We start from the raw sequence: 15,010 nt of genomic DNA on the forward strand, positions 1-15,010 counted from the left end.
AAAATATTAGCTGTTGGCGGCAGATATCAGGGGCTATTGGGGGCTCCAAAGCGGTACTCTTAACAGGGCACAAGGTCCATCGCCAAGGGGCCGGCAGAAGGCACCCCCCCCCCGGACCATTTTCAAGTGCAGCAAAGAAGGCCACTGGGCAAGCGATTGCCCCAGCCCATGGCCCCCACCCAGGCCCTGACCTTCTTGTGGTAAGAAGGGACATTGGAGGGTTGATTGTCCTTCTCAGGGAAGAGACGCATCCCTTCCCCTCTTGGACGACAAGTCTCATCTTGCCCTGTCGAGCTTACTTGGAGTCACCGCTGAAGACTGAAGGTGGCCAGGGCCCCCAGCCCCATCGCCCATCACCATCTCAGAGCCCAGGGTAATGCTACTAGAGGCAGGTAAGCCGATCTCCTTTTTAATACATACAGGGGCCGCCGTTTCTTCCCTGCCTGAATTTTAGGGCCCCACCCACCCCTCCCAGTTCTCTGTTGTGGGCATTGATGGCCTAATATCTCAACCTCTCTCAACCCCCTTACTGTCATGTACCCTTTTTAATGTTCTGTTTTCACACCTCTTCCTGATCCTTCCCCGATGTCCAACTCCTATATTAGGAAGGGACCTCCTTTCCAAGTTTAAGGCCTCACTCTCCTTCCATCTCCCACTCCCAGAGCCAGCCTTACTCCTCTTCCTTCATCCCACCATCTCCTTATCTCCCCTCCAACCTCCTCTGCCCCCTTAAGAGGTCAACACCATCGTTTGGGATACGTCGACTCCTTCGGTCGCCAAATACCACCCTCCCATTAGAATTCAGCTTTGTGAACCTTCTAAATTCCCAAACCTGCCACAATACCCCATTTCCCTTCGCCATCAGAAGGGACTCAAACCTATTATTGACAGCTCCTTGCCCAAGGCCTCCTAAGACCAACCCATTCTCCCTACAATACCCCCCATTCTGCCAGCATGGAAACCCAATGGGACATATCTATTAGTCCAGGAATTCCGAGTCATCAACTCCACAGTACTTCCCATTCACCCTGTAGTTCCCAACCCATATACTCTCCTATCTCTCATCCCTTCTACTACCACTCATTTCACAGTTATAGACCTCAGGGATGCGTTCTTTACCATCCCTCTCCACCCAGACTCTCAGGACCTTTTTGCATTCACTTGGACGGACCCTGATACCCTATAATCCAAACAGCTTACTTGGACGATCCTCCCACAGGGTTTCCACGACAGCCCTCACTTCTTTGGCCAAGCACTTGCCTCAGATCTGGCCTCCCTCGATCTAGCCTCCAGTACAGTTCTACAATATGTAGATGATCTACTTCTCTGTAGTCCCTCACATACCCTATCCCTCTGACACACTGCCTCCCTACTAAATTTCTTGGCTTCTAGGGAATACTGGGTATCTCCCACCAAAGCCCAACTATCCACCCAACAGTCACTTACTTGGAAACTCAGCTCTCCCCCACCCAGAGGACCATCAGAGCAGATTGAACCGCTCTCATTAGAGATCTCACCCCTCCTAACACAAAAGGTAAGATCCTCCCCTTCCTTGGACTGGCAGGGTTTCTCTGCATCTGGATCCCTAATTTTGGTCTCTTAGCTCGCCCTCTCTACCAGGCTACAAAGGGCCCCCTTTCCAAACCCTTGGATCCCACTGTCAACATCATCCCGGCCTTCAGAGCTCTTCAACAAGCTCTCCGCTCTACCTGGGAGTGAAGGACTCCCCATCCACTCCCTCTTAACAGCCACTCATTTAAAACGTTCCCTTAACCTCTCTCAGGTACTACTTCACAGTGCCAACTTTTTGCTCACCCCAAATTATTGGGCCTGTCTTTCCCTGTCCTCCTTAGCTTATACAGCCTTATCTATCCCTCTAGCCATAGCCCCCAGCTTAACAACCCGACTAGCCGCTCTCGGGATAACCACAGGTGCAGGTCTTGGAGCAGGGGTTGCCTAGGGACTTCACTCACTTATTTTCAAGCTCTCTCAGAGGCTCTCCAAAATTCCTTTGATAAAATAGCACACACCCTAGTCAATCTCCAGGACCAACCTAACTCATTGGCCACCGTTACCCTACAAAAGCGTAGGGGTTTAGACCTACTAACAGCCAAAAAGGGAGGACTCTGCCTATTCCTTAATGAACAGTGCTGTTTCTATCTCAATCAATCTGGCTTAGTCAGAGATGCAGCAAAAACTCAGGGATCACACACACACAAATCCAGACAACAAACCCGGTGAGGCTCTTGGCTGACCACATATTGGGCCTCCTGGCTCTTCCCTTTAATTAGACCTCTAACCTTTCTCTTTTTAACCTTAGCATTTGGCCCCTACCTGCTATGCCTCTTAACTCGCTTTCTCCAGTACTGCCTTCAGGCCCTCACCAACAGTACTGTGACAGACATACTGCTCCTCACCGACTATCGCCGCCTGCCCTCCGGGCCTGGGGACCTCCCTACACCCAGCCCTCACCTTAGCCCCAACACAGTCCCCTCACAGCAGGAAGTAGCTCCAGAAGAAATACATGGCACCCCTTTTCCTTAACAAATATAACAAACAAAGGCTGGAATGTTAGGGGCTACCAGGGGCACCAAGGGGAGGCGACACCCCCCCACCCCACTGGTAAAACTGCCAGACATCCTCTTGGGTAAAAATAATGAACACCTGACCACAGGTTTCCTGAAAGAAACAAGACATAGCAAAACTGTAAAGGTCCACGGAAAATTTCTGCAGAAGTACCTGTTCTGCAATGATAACTGCCCATAAAAGCTTGCAATTACTTCCCCTATTGCTTACCCTATAAGAACCCCCTGCAAACTCCTGCATGGGGCTGATGCCAGTTTTGGGCTCAGCCTTGACAGGCAAATAAAGCTGCTTGGTTTGGACATGACACTCAGACTTTAACTCCTTGGCGAACCTTTCAATTGATCCCCCTCAAATTACTTCCCCTTGCTTCAAACACACTTATCCCTTCATTCTTGCCACTTTCTGAAGCAGTTTTGGAAATTCTCTTTTGTACTGTCATGACTGCCTTGAAATCCTGAATCATTTTGACTTTGGAGAAGAGCCAGAAGTCACACGGTGCCAGATCTGGTGAATAAGGTGGATGAGGACACACTGTAATATTTTTATTTGACAGAGCTTGCTGCACCAGGAGCAATGTGTGACATGGCAGAGCATTGTCATAAGGAGGATGATTTATGGCACACTTTAAAACACACCTTTTCTCAACTGTAGCTCACATCTGACTGACTGCACCGAACAAGCTAAAACTCATCACACACTGTTACTAAGGTTCGACATGCCACTTCCCGTATTGAAGATCCCTGCTTTTCTGTTGGATGGCACTCGGCAGCAGCATTCACTGTATTTTGTGATCACAATGGAAAAGGCTCCATGTCACACATCACTTTTGGTATGGCAATTTCTGTCAAATAAAAGCATTATGTTGTGTCCTCATTCACCTTATTCACCAGATCTGGCACCGTGCAACTTCTGGCTCTTCCCCAAAGTCAAAATCACCATGAAAGGCAAATGTTTTGAATTGATTCAGGACATTGAGGCAGCCACGACAGTGCAAATAAAGACACTCATGAAAGAGGACTTCCAGAACTGCTTCAGAAAGTGGCAAGACCGAAGGGATAAATGTGTTCCAAGCAAGGAGGAGTATTTTGAGGGGGATTAATGACAATGTGTCTTTTACCGTAATATTTTTTTTAATTTAAACATTCACTGTATTTTTGGATCACACCTCATATGCATGTCATACTTCAGTTCAGTGCCAGGCAGATAGCAGATTGTGAAGAAATTAAACTCACATTAACACTCAGCCTCCCTAATCATGCTCCTCTTTCTCGTCCCCTCACAGAAACATGCCCCTAGGATCCCGGAGAGATGTGTTGGAATCAAAAGGAGAACATGTTTGGCTCCTATGTTGTGGGAGACAAGCAATGTCTCAGGGCAAGCCTAGCAAGAGAAGCTTTCACAAAGATTTGATAAATTCCATAATGATAAATTCCAAGTAACCCTCAAGGAGTTTATTCCCCTCTCAACACAACATCTAATCACCCAACTGTAGGTTGGCATGAGGAGAGAACTCCTAAGCAGCAATAATTTGCCCTTTGCATGTGCAAGTTTTAGAAAATGCAAAGTGAAACATTTTTAATGTGGTGATATACCTGCTCCTACAGCTCACTGCACCCAGGCAGTCTCCATTATTGTGATCAGGACGTGCACTCACACCCTGACAGCACATGGTACCTAAAAGAAACTGAACAGGCTTTTGAGTTTTATCTTCCTAATCTTCCCTACTTCTATTCAGTTCATATTATGAGTCTTAATTATTTATTTTAATAGAAATGAATGTAGAGAGCCAATCAAGTTTATGTTCCCACTCTATCTTATATATGCCTCAATTAATAACACATACATATGCTGACCACATGATATTATCATTGTTGACATATGTTTATCTCTATAGATTAAACTATTTACAGATAGGGACTGCAGTTGGAAAGAAAATGAAATGAAACAAAACAAATACTTGAAATCTCCTGCACCATTTATTCATTCAATGATTGTTTACTGTGCTGCACTCTTATCGGAGATTCGGTGGCAGACGCGTCTTCCCTCATTGGGCGTTAAGCATCCACAGTAGTGGATGCTAAGCACTCTGAGCAGGGGACTGCAGGCTCTCAGGGCACAAGGTGGCTCCCTCACCCACACAGGAATAGCACGCTTGTCAAGTCAGGCTTCCCCAAGGTGATGGCTTTGAAGCAGAGAACTGACGATGTGCAGCCTGGGTGAAAAGGTTAGGGAGTGTTCCAAACACAAGGAAAAGCACATGTAAATGGTTGGAGGCAGAGGCCTAAAGAAATTTCTTGAATTCCTAGGCCTGTGAGTTCCTGCGGAAGAGTCACAAGCCTCCACCAACCTCACGGCTGGTGACAAGGACCTGCTATTTTCTGTAAGAGATGGTGTTGGTGATAAATGGCAGATCAGTACTGTAGATCTGTGTTTCCTACGCTGAGTGAGGCTGCACCCCTGACAGGCCCTGATTGTGCAGCCTTCCAAGGTGACTTTGAAGCAACACACCACCCTCTCAGAGCAGCCCAGAATGGAGGCCCTGGTGAAGAATTCCCCTAGGGAATTGATAAAGGGACCGTTTTTTAGGAAGTTTCAGAGCAAAGGGTGACTTCCTATTAGGAACCCTATAATTGGGGGAAGAGGTTTCTTTGATCTTCAATAGGGAATCAAAAATCTCCCCCTCTGACTAGAAAATGACAGTGATTAAAAAACCAATAAAAATAAAGTTTCTTTTCACCACTATTAAAAAGAAATTCTTAGTGATCCTTGCCTGTGTGTTCTTCTAAATATACCTTAAGATCATTTTGTAAAGTTTCAAAAAGGGGAAGAAATAAAACACCTTTGTGACTGATTGCAATTGTCTCACATTATGTATTTATTTGGGAACAACTGATTTTTTTTGTAATAGTTTTTTCCTCCCAAAACATTGTTGTTCTCCATTTATTAGAATCTTCTTTCATATTTCCTGTGTTATAAGATAGCATCTAAGTGCTAAAATATGTTAGTTTATTTTATAAAACATATTTTATCAGTGACATAAGAGATTCCAAGACGCTTCAGGACTGATCCCTTGGAAAAGAATGAAGATGGAGGCTATCAAGGGGAAAGAAAAAATAAAGAGAAAGGGTTGCCCTAGAGCAAGCACAGTCAGCAAATTCTTATATTATCAAGATAATCATGTAAGTTAATGTATGGTCCACTATGCCTAAATCAGTATCTCACACACATAGCAGGTCCTCAAATTTCAATATAGTAATGGTGATGAGATGCTATAGAAACTTAACTCTTGTTTATGTCAGTTAGCCTATGGTAAAATTGATTTCACGTAAAGTTGCAGAACCTATCAAAAATGTTAAATGAGGGTTTACTCTGTGTGTGTGTGTGTGTGTGTGTGTGTATTCATATATATATATATATATTTTTTTTTTCTTGTTTGTTTCTCCTGCAGAATATGTTGCCATATAAGTTTTAAGCAGTGAAGACCCTGGCCCCTGAGCAGTATGCTTGGGACCATGACAATGACTGACTTTTGCTATGAAGATTTGCAAACATACATCAGTTGAGACTTGTAGACCAGCAACTTAAGTGGACAATTTGTCCACAATCTGTGTGCCAACTGGACATGTTGATAACGTCTGACAGGCCTCTCTTGTCAAAGCTTTTGAACACTGAGTATAAACAATGGTATGCCCTCTACCCTTTGAAACATCAGAGCTATTCTGTTTCCCCATTGAATTTCAGACTCAGCCTCATTGATGCAAGTGTTTATGGCAGACAATAACTTTGTCAAGTCTGTGCTTGTTTTTCTTTTTTTTTTTCCAGCTTGCTAATGCCAAGCTGATAAAAGAGAATATAAGCCTCAATAGCCATTTCAGAATGAGAGGTCAGAAAACACATGGAGATCTGGGTGAACAAATAAAGGATGTGCAGTAATCACATTCTACCTGCCCTACATCATTTGGAAATGAGGTCTTATTGTGTTAAAATGAACTGCTGGTCAGTGCTGGAGAAACAATGTAGATCGAGAACTTATTATTGGTCTAGTGATTGTATTTTATTACTATGGCCTCTATGGCCACTGCTATTATTGGGCTGGACACTTATTTCCTTTGTGATGTTCAAAGAACCTAGCCGCAGTGAATATAATTGTTGCCATTTATAACAGTGGGTCAGATTCTCATCTTCGCTATCTCTGGTGTAACAAAGAGGTAGTAAATCAATGAGATGATAGAATTTAATAATGTACAAAGAATTTTATTGTTAGTGATGCTTTTTCAAATGATGACTTAGGAAATTTAAAAACAAGGAGGGAGAAACTATTTTTCTTTTTTCTTTTTTTCCTATTGAGAATCACTGACTCTCTTGGGGAAAAAAATATCCCAACAATCAGTGCATGAAAAGGAAAATAACTTGTTTGCTTTTATGTTTTATGAAAAATAAATATAAAACATTCTAAAGATCTTCTCTACAAGTTAAAATATGAGATATTAAAGTTTCATTGAATAGTTACATTACATTAAGAAAAACACATCCTTTAATATGATGGTAATAGGAGAAACTAGGCTTAAATAAGGAAGGATAAGTAACAGAGGGAAGGAGATGAGGGAAGGAGTGCGGGAAAGGTGAGAGGCAGGCAGACAGACCGAAGGGAAGCAAGTGGAGAGGCGAAGAGGAGGAGGGGAGGAGAGGAATGAAAGGAAGAGGAACAGGACAGAGAAATCAAATATTTAAAAATGGAACAGAGAGACAAAAAAACATATAAGAAGATAAATGATAAGGAGAATGTAAGAAAGAAACATAATGTGGAGGCAGGAAAAGGAGAAGGAAGCAATGGGAGATGAAGAAGGAAAACTGAAGACGGTACATGTCGAGTTCTGAGATGGCCATGTGTTTCGGCTTGGGTCCCTGCACTGTGTTCTTGGCCATCAGAATGAATAACCACCAGATGCTCTGACAGCCCAGCTTCTGAGCCTTTCCTCCTCCTATGGCTGGTGCCACTTGACTCCCAGCTGCTTTGTCCTAACAGCCTTGGTTTTTATGATCCATGCTGACCCTCATTAGGCTCAGTGGCAGGCATCCTGGCCCTTTGCCCAGGCTTTGCCTTTTGTGTTCTATATCTTGTAAATAGGTCTCTTGTGTTTTTTCTTTCCTTTTTTTTTTTTTTTTTGTCCTATGCCAGGGCACCTGTCTTTGGTTATCTTCCTAGTACTATTTTTTTCCCCCTGTAAATGTAAGGGGTTGCCTTTCTCCTATAAGTACCTCCTCTGCGCCCTGGAGTCCGCAAGACTCAGACTCTTGTGTCGTGAACCACCTGTCAGCCTGAGTGGCTGGATCCCACCCACTCCTGATGGTCTGCCCGCATGGCAGTATGACCTGCTGAAGCTTTCCCCACAGACTGCCGAAACCTCCACATGTTGAGTATTTTGGCTCACTTCATCGGTTGGAGGGTCTTCTTTTGGTTACCAGATAACTGGATCCTGTCAAAGTCCTAAAATACACCAATCTTCCCTTTGAGGTGTTATATATTTTTCTGTCTTGAGATGTTTTCTCTTTTTAAACTTTTTTTCAAATGTCAAGGGGAAGAAAACATGTTTTAAGTAGACATCCCCATGGGATTCTGGAAGTGATGATTGTGACACAGCAACTTAAGTTTTAGAAATGCCATCTATTTCCTAGTTATGGCAGAAAGTCTCTTTGACATTCCAATGATGCAAAAATACATTATCTTTGTTCTTTGGGAAATTAGATCTTCCTCATTCCATACTGCATGATGGTTTTATTTGGAAGCAATGCCACATGCTACTTGGTCAAGATTGGATGGAATTAAATAGCTGGTGACATGAAGTTGTTCCACTTCCAACCTATAAGTACAAGTGAAGTGTTGGGCACAATTAAGTTTTCTTCCCAATTGAAAATAAGATTTTTTTCTTTTCTATTTTACTGATAACTATTGATTGTAACATTTTTCTTTGATCCTAATTTATGGGGGGTAGTGGGAAGAAAAGATTTAGATTTTCACTGTGATTCACGTTTACACCAAAAAGATGTCATTTAAAGCACTATCTAGAGTGTTCCTGAAACTTTCGTTACCTTACTCATCCTGTCACTCATAAGTATGTTATAATTCACTTGGTAGGAAGAGAGCCGAGTCAGCATTACCCCTGCTCTGTTAGGGTAAAACAAAAACACAAACAAGCAATGTCTTAAAAATACTTGAAAAAACAAATTCATTGCTTGACTCTACATAGTTGTACTGGATGGACTGTTAGGAAGAAATATGGGGCTGAAGCACCCTTTCACAATTCAAGTAGCTGCGTGAATGGCTGAGGCAGATCCACCCGATGTTACACTGATAGACATTTATAGCATTTGGGCCTCTGAACTGGTCCTATCTGTCACGTGTGTAGAGTCCTGCTGGTACGAGTGGTGTGGTGTGCACATATATGCATGTGGACAGGTGTGTTGGGTGATGATGGGAGAAAGAAGAGGCAGGTTGAGCCTCCAGGACAGGTAGACCAATGCACATTGTCTGAAGGGCATGGAAAGCCCAAGTGGTCATTGTAATGATGTCTGGGAGAGGCAACCAATGAGGAGATCATGGTAACAAGTAACCCAGGTCAGTATTAGGTGAACATGGGCAGAGTAGCTCTGGGAGACAAGGACATTGATCCCTAGATTCAACTTAGGGACTGAGAAGGTACTAGGGGTGGGTTGTGTTATGGAATAATTTTCCTAGACTAAATTACTACCCATGGGTGTTACTATGGGTTAAATTGTGTCTCCCAAAAATATGTGGAAACCTCAGTCTCCAGTAGCAGCCAAATGGGACCTTACTTGGAAACAAAATCTGTGATGGGTTTTGTTTCCATCTGTGAAATTGTGTCCCCCCTTAAAATTCATATGTTTAAGTCCTAATCTCTGGTACCGGAGAATGTGAATAAAGTTATTGCAAATATTAGTGAGTTAAGATGAGATTATTAAGGTGGGACCTACTTAATATGACTTGTATCCTTATAAACGGGGGACATTTGAACAGAAAAGCAGGCACACAGAGAGAAAATGCCATATGAAGATGAAGGCAGAGATGAAGGTGATGCTTCATACAAGCCGAGGAACCTGAAAGATTGCCAGCAAATCACCATCATGAGAAGCTAGGACAGAGGCATGGAGCAGACCTTTCCCTCAGAGCCTGCAGAAGGAAGCAGCCTTGCTAATACTTTGATTTCCTACTCCCAGCTTCCAGAACTGTTAGATAACCAGTCTGGTGTTCTAAGCCACCCTATTTGTGGTTTTTGGTTATAGCAGCCCAAGGAAGCGAGCACAGCTACTAACATGGATTGGATATTGGGTTACCAGGAAAATGTTAGTACTAGAAGAAACCTTAGAAATTGTCTAGTCAAACTCTCTTATATTACTGATGAATAAACGGAGCCCAGAAAGATCAAGGGAATGAATTGTCTGAGATCACATAGCTAATAAATGGCGAGGCTGAGACTAAACCTGTCATTTGACTCTTGGTTGGTGCTTTTTCTGTACTTCTTGTAGCTGTGCAAAACTACCATGTAACATGCATATAGGAATACCAATTTGAAATACGAAGAAGATAATCTGATAACTTAGAAAATGAGTTAAGACAATGGTTAGATACTCCTTCACTAAAAGTAATCTAACTAAAGTTGTATTTTCGATTCACTTGGCTACTTAAATAAAGTCTACATGGCTACCTGAAAGCTCTAAGATTTGGTCCCTATGTGCTCCTTGGGGTGGTAGCCCTTTTATCATTATTTCCCAAACTGCTAGTGTGTTAATATTTATGGAGTGCCAGTGGAGTACCTGGCCCCCCTTAGAAGTTTCTGCTCTCTGCATGGTAGAGTCAGCCATGCATGCAGGTGGCTACTTTCTCTGTCCTTGGTCACTGGATGATGCCCAAGGTGCTTGTTCATCTAGAAGACCCATCAGGAAGGGGGACAACCCCTGGGCTTCACGGAGGTCTCTGTTACCTGACTTAGTTGAAGGTATTTCTTCCCTCCCCCCCATGCACTCCCACCCAGTCCAAAGATGTTTGCAAATTTCCTAAAGAAGCACTTTAGTAGCTAGGATCTGCCATTTTCAGAGCCATAGCTCAAGCCCAACCACAAAAAATAGGATTGCAGTTTATATTCTGCCCCCCAAAAGCAAGAATTGCAAACTAAAATGCTTTCAAGGTCATGAAGGCAACTTAAAAAAATAAAGTCATTGGGGCCAGCCGAGTGGCGTGTTGGTTAGGAGTTGGCTTGGGACACCAACTCTGAGCAGCAGGGCCCCGGTTCAGATTCCACATGAGGGCCAGTGATGCAGCGCCCTCTACAGCTAATATGGTGCACAACAGCTTGACCTGGAGCTGGGCTGCCGTGAGTCGCCAGCGATGGCATAGGCTGCAGTGGGGCTGGTCGGCAGCGGGCGTGAGCTTTCGTGAGCTTTTGTGAGCTGCTGTGAGCTGCCGTGAGTGGCCATCCAATGGCCGGCGAGCGACTGCCTCACTCGGTAAGAGTGCAATGATAATACCAACATGGGCCAGTGAAGCAATGTCCTCCACAACTAGACTGAAGAACGAAAGGATAGCAACTTGTCTGTTCCCCTTCCCCGATTCCCCAATGAAATCTATAAAAAAAGAAAAACCTTTAAAAAAAAAGAAAAGTCATTGGAAGTTTTCATGTTAAATAGGTTGGCTTATTCTTCACTTTCTCAAGGAAATAAACTATCCCATTTTTAAAATCATATTTTATTTATAAACCCTTTTCTAGTTTAACTTACACTTGGAAAAGTCATACTATTCAGCTTGATGAATTTTCACAAAGTTAAAGCACCCATGAAACAAGCATTAGGTTGAGAAGCACGCTAGAGGTCCCCCTGGGGACGACATCCTCATAACTGCCTTTCTCAGGTAACCACTCTTCTGAATTTTAACATTGTAGACCAATTTGTTTTGCCTGTTTTTTGCAACTTATAAAAGTAGAATCATACAATAGTATTTTGTGTCTGGTTTTCTCAACATTATATGGTGTATTTGTGATCTCTTCTTTCTCATTACTGAGTGGTATAACTTTGTGTGACTATAACACAATTATTCTAAATAAACATTTGAGTACTTTTCAGCTTTGTTATATAAACAGAAGGTGCTGCTGTGAACAGTCTACCCCTGCCCCGTATCTTGCCCTATGCATCTCTTCCACTTGTCCATTCCTGAGTTGTATCCTTTATCATAAACCAGTAAATCTAAGTAGTGTACTGTTTGCCTGAGTTCTGTGAGCTGTTCTAGCAAATCATGGAACCTGAGGAGGGGCCATGAGGACCCCTATGTTATAGCCAGTCTTTCAGGAGCATGGGTGGCCCTGGACTTGTGACTACTGTCTGAAGTGGAAATGGTCCTATGGGCCTGAGCCCTTAACCTGTGGAGTCTGCCCTGACTTGGGTGGATAGTGTCAGAATAGAATGGAATGGAATTGCTGGACACCTAGTTGGTGTTGGGAGAATCAGAGAATTGGTTGTTGTTGTCAGAAAAAGAACACTCAAGAGCATAAAATTATCATAATTTCCTCTTATTGTCCTTTGAATATTTGTAAAATCTGTGGTGATGCTATCTTTGTATATTTGTTATTGACAATTTGTTTTCTCTCAGTTTTGTTGATTTTTTTCTATTGAATTAATTGTATTTTATTCTATTAATTTCTATTCTTAATTTCTTGTTTCCTTTCTACTTCCTTACATTTTAGTGAGGGAGTTAATTTGTTGAGTTGCTATCTAAATTCTTGAATTAGATTCTTAGATCATTGACTTTCAACCTTTCTTTTCTAATGTGTTAATCACAGGGTATGGTATGAATTTCTTTATAAGAATGGCTTTAACTGATCTCCACACGTTTTCTTTTGTCCTGTATGTAACTATAATTATTAAGTTCAAAATATTTTATTTTTTATTGTGATTTCTTCTTGATCCATTGGTTAGTTTAGAATTATATTGTTTGATTTCCAAACACATGGGGATTATCTCAGTCGGAGAATAGCCTCTGTATGATTTCAATGCTTGGAAAATTTGTGGAGAATTGTCTTTTAGCCCAGCATTTTGCCAATTGTGGTAAATGTTGCATGTGCAAGTGAAAATCATATATATCCTGAAATTTTTGTGTGTTTATGTATGTGAAATGTGTCAAGTGTACTAATCAAGTTCTCATATTCATCATTTTGTGATATTGTCTTCTTTTAGAGTAATAAAGTATTTCTGTTTTTAATTTTAATTTTAGTTACGTTGCTTGTTATACCTTCTTTTATTATTTTAATGCTTATCCTTAACATATTGCAATCTAATAAAAATATTACTTTTATCAATTCTCTGATTATGCTGGAAACTTAGAATACTTGAACTCCATTCATTCCTATTCTGCCTTTCACATTATTGTTATCATATATTTTTGGTATATTTTAAACTCTGCAGCACAGAGTTTTGTATAATCAAACTATTTATATTTATCTATATACTTACTGCTTTCTGCCATCCTGTATTGCCCCTTGCATCATGTTTTTATTTAAGATTGTTTTCCTGTTGCTTGAGAAATTTCCTTTAGCAATTATTTTTGGAAAGTCTACTGGTGATGAATTTTCTGTTTTTGTTTGTCTGAAAAGATCTCAATTTCACCTTCATTTCTAAAATGAATCACCTTCATTCATGGACTATATAATTTTAGTTTGGCACTTTTTTTTTTTTTTTTGCCCTGTGTATCCTTTTATTGTCTTCTGGCTGATTTATTTTCTGTTGAAAACTCAGCCCAGTCTGATTTTATCTTGAACATAATGTGATTATGTTCTCTGGCTATCTTTAAGACTTTTCTGTTTTGGGCAGTTAGCAGTTTTACTATTGTGTGCATAAGTATGAATTTATTATTGCTTGCCTTTTTGGTGTTTATAGCATGTCTTGAATATGCAGGTCGATGTCCATCAATTTTTCATGATTCTAGACCATATATCTTCAATATTTATTTTGCCTCATTCTCTGTATTATCATTCTGGGACACTGATTACATGTATCATAGAACTTTTTAATCATTCCTATATATTTCTTATACTGTTTTCTGATATTTTTTTACACTTTAATCTGCATGTTTTATTTCTGTTCAGTAAAATCATCTTTTCAACTGAGCCCAAATCTACTGATGAATTTATCTATTGAATGATTGTTTTTAACTATTGTATTTACTAGTTATAGAGTTTCTATTTGATTTTTAAAATATAGTTCATTTTTCTCCCCAAATTCTCTTACCATCATTTTTTGGACATATTAATCACAGATATTTTAATGTCTGTGTCTGGTAACTCTAGTATCTGACACTTCTCATGGTCTATTCCTGTATTTTTTTTTTAATCTTGATAATATTTCTTGGTACACCTGGTGTTTTAATTGAATACTAGACATTTTATATTATCATAATAATATCCTCATAGAGGGAATTAATTTTAGGTTTATGACAGGTAGTGAGAGTAGGAGCAGATAATTTTAATCAGGGGTAGAACTGATTCCTGTCTGGACTGCAGTGTTTTAAAGGTCTTAACTATTTTCTGCTTTATTCTCAGGATGGTATCCTTCAGGGGTTGCATCTGAGAGGCGGTATTCACTGGGACTTCCTCTTCTTAATGGGCTCTGAAATTCAGTTTTTGTCTCCAAAACACAAAGAGATTGCTGATAGCTCTGCCTAGCTTCTCAGCTTTTAGAGGACATGTTGTTCTGGGCTTCTTAGCCTCTAGTTTTGCTTTGCTCATGAATCAGCAAATACCTCAATGGGGAAAGCAGAACACATCTTAGGTTTTACTTCTCTGACCTTACCTTCTCTCTGGAATTTTTGACCCTCAAGTTATGGCTTCTTGGTCTGACGTTTTCAATTGGACTTTAAAAATTTTATATAGTCTTTCTAATTGTACTTGGAGTAAGTGTTGGTCTGGGGCAAGCTAGTGTTTGCGTAACTAGAAGTTATATTCTAAAATCTTTTTATGACGTTAACCACATTGATGGTATCTGATAGCTTTTTGTGCTTTTCTGCCTTCGACTTGCTTGCTGATATAATTTATATATAATGATGTAGCAAATGAATTTTATGTGTGATACTGTATATGTAACTTTCATATCATATTTAAAATCTAGCTAAAGCTTTCATGCATTAGTAAATATAATTACATGAAATTTTTACAAACATTTTTTGTCAAAAATTATTTACTGTTATGAATATGTCTTATCTTGTACATCTTTCCTTAAGAGGATCCACAAAACCAGAATCCTCCATTTATTTTATTTTTCGAAGAATCTAGCAAGTACTATAAACTGAGATTTTATATATATATATATATATATATATATATTACCTGTACATTTATTTAACTGCTTAGTGGCAAACTTCTGT

General features: G+C 40.7%; 1 long non-coding RNA gene across 1 annotated transcript; it reads left to right on the plus strand.

Moving 5' to 3' along the window:
* The first annotated feature begins 238 nt into the window (after window positions 1-238).
* On the plus strand, window positions 239-5,400 carry LOC109375585 (uncharacterized). Its single transcript, XR_002122598.1, has 3 exons — window positions 239-392; window positions 1,393-1,534; window positions 4,893-5,400. It is a non-coding gene; the product is annotated as an uncharacterized LOC109375585 (long non-coding RNA).
* The last annotated feature ends 9,610 nt before the right edge of the window (window positions 5,401-15,010 follow it).

Source organism: Hipposideros armiger, unplaced genomic scaffold (genome assembly GCF_001890085.2).
Source record: "Hipposideros armiger isolate ML-2016 unplaced genomic scaffold, ASM189008v1 scaffold_974, whole genome shotgun sequence".
Classification (NCBI taxonomy): Eukaryota; Metazoa; Chordata; class Mammalia; order Chiroptera; family Hipposideridae; genus Hipposideros; species Hipposideros armiger.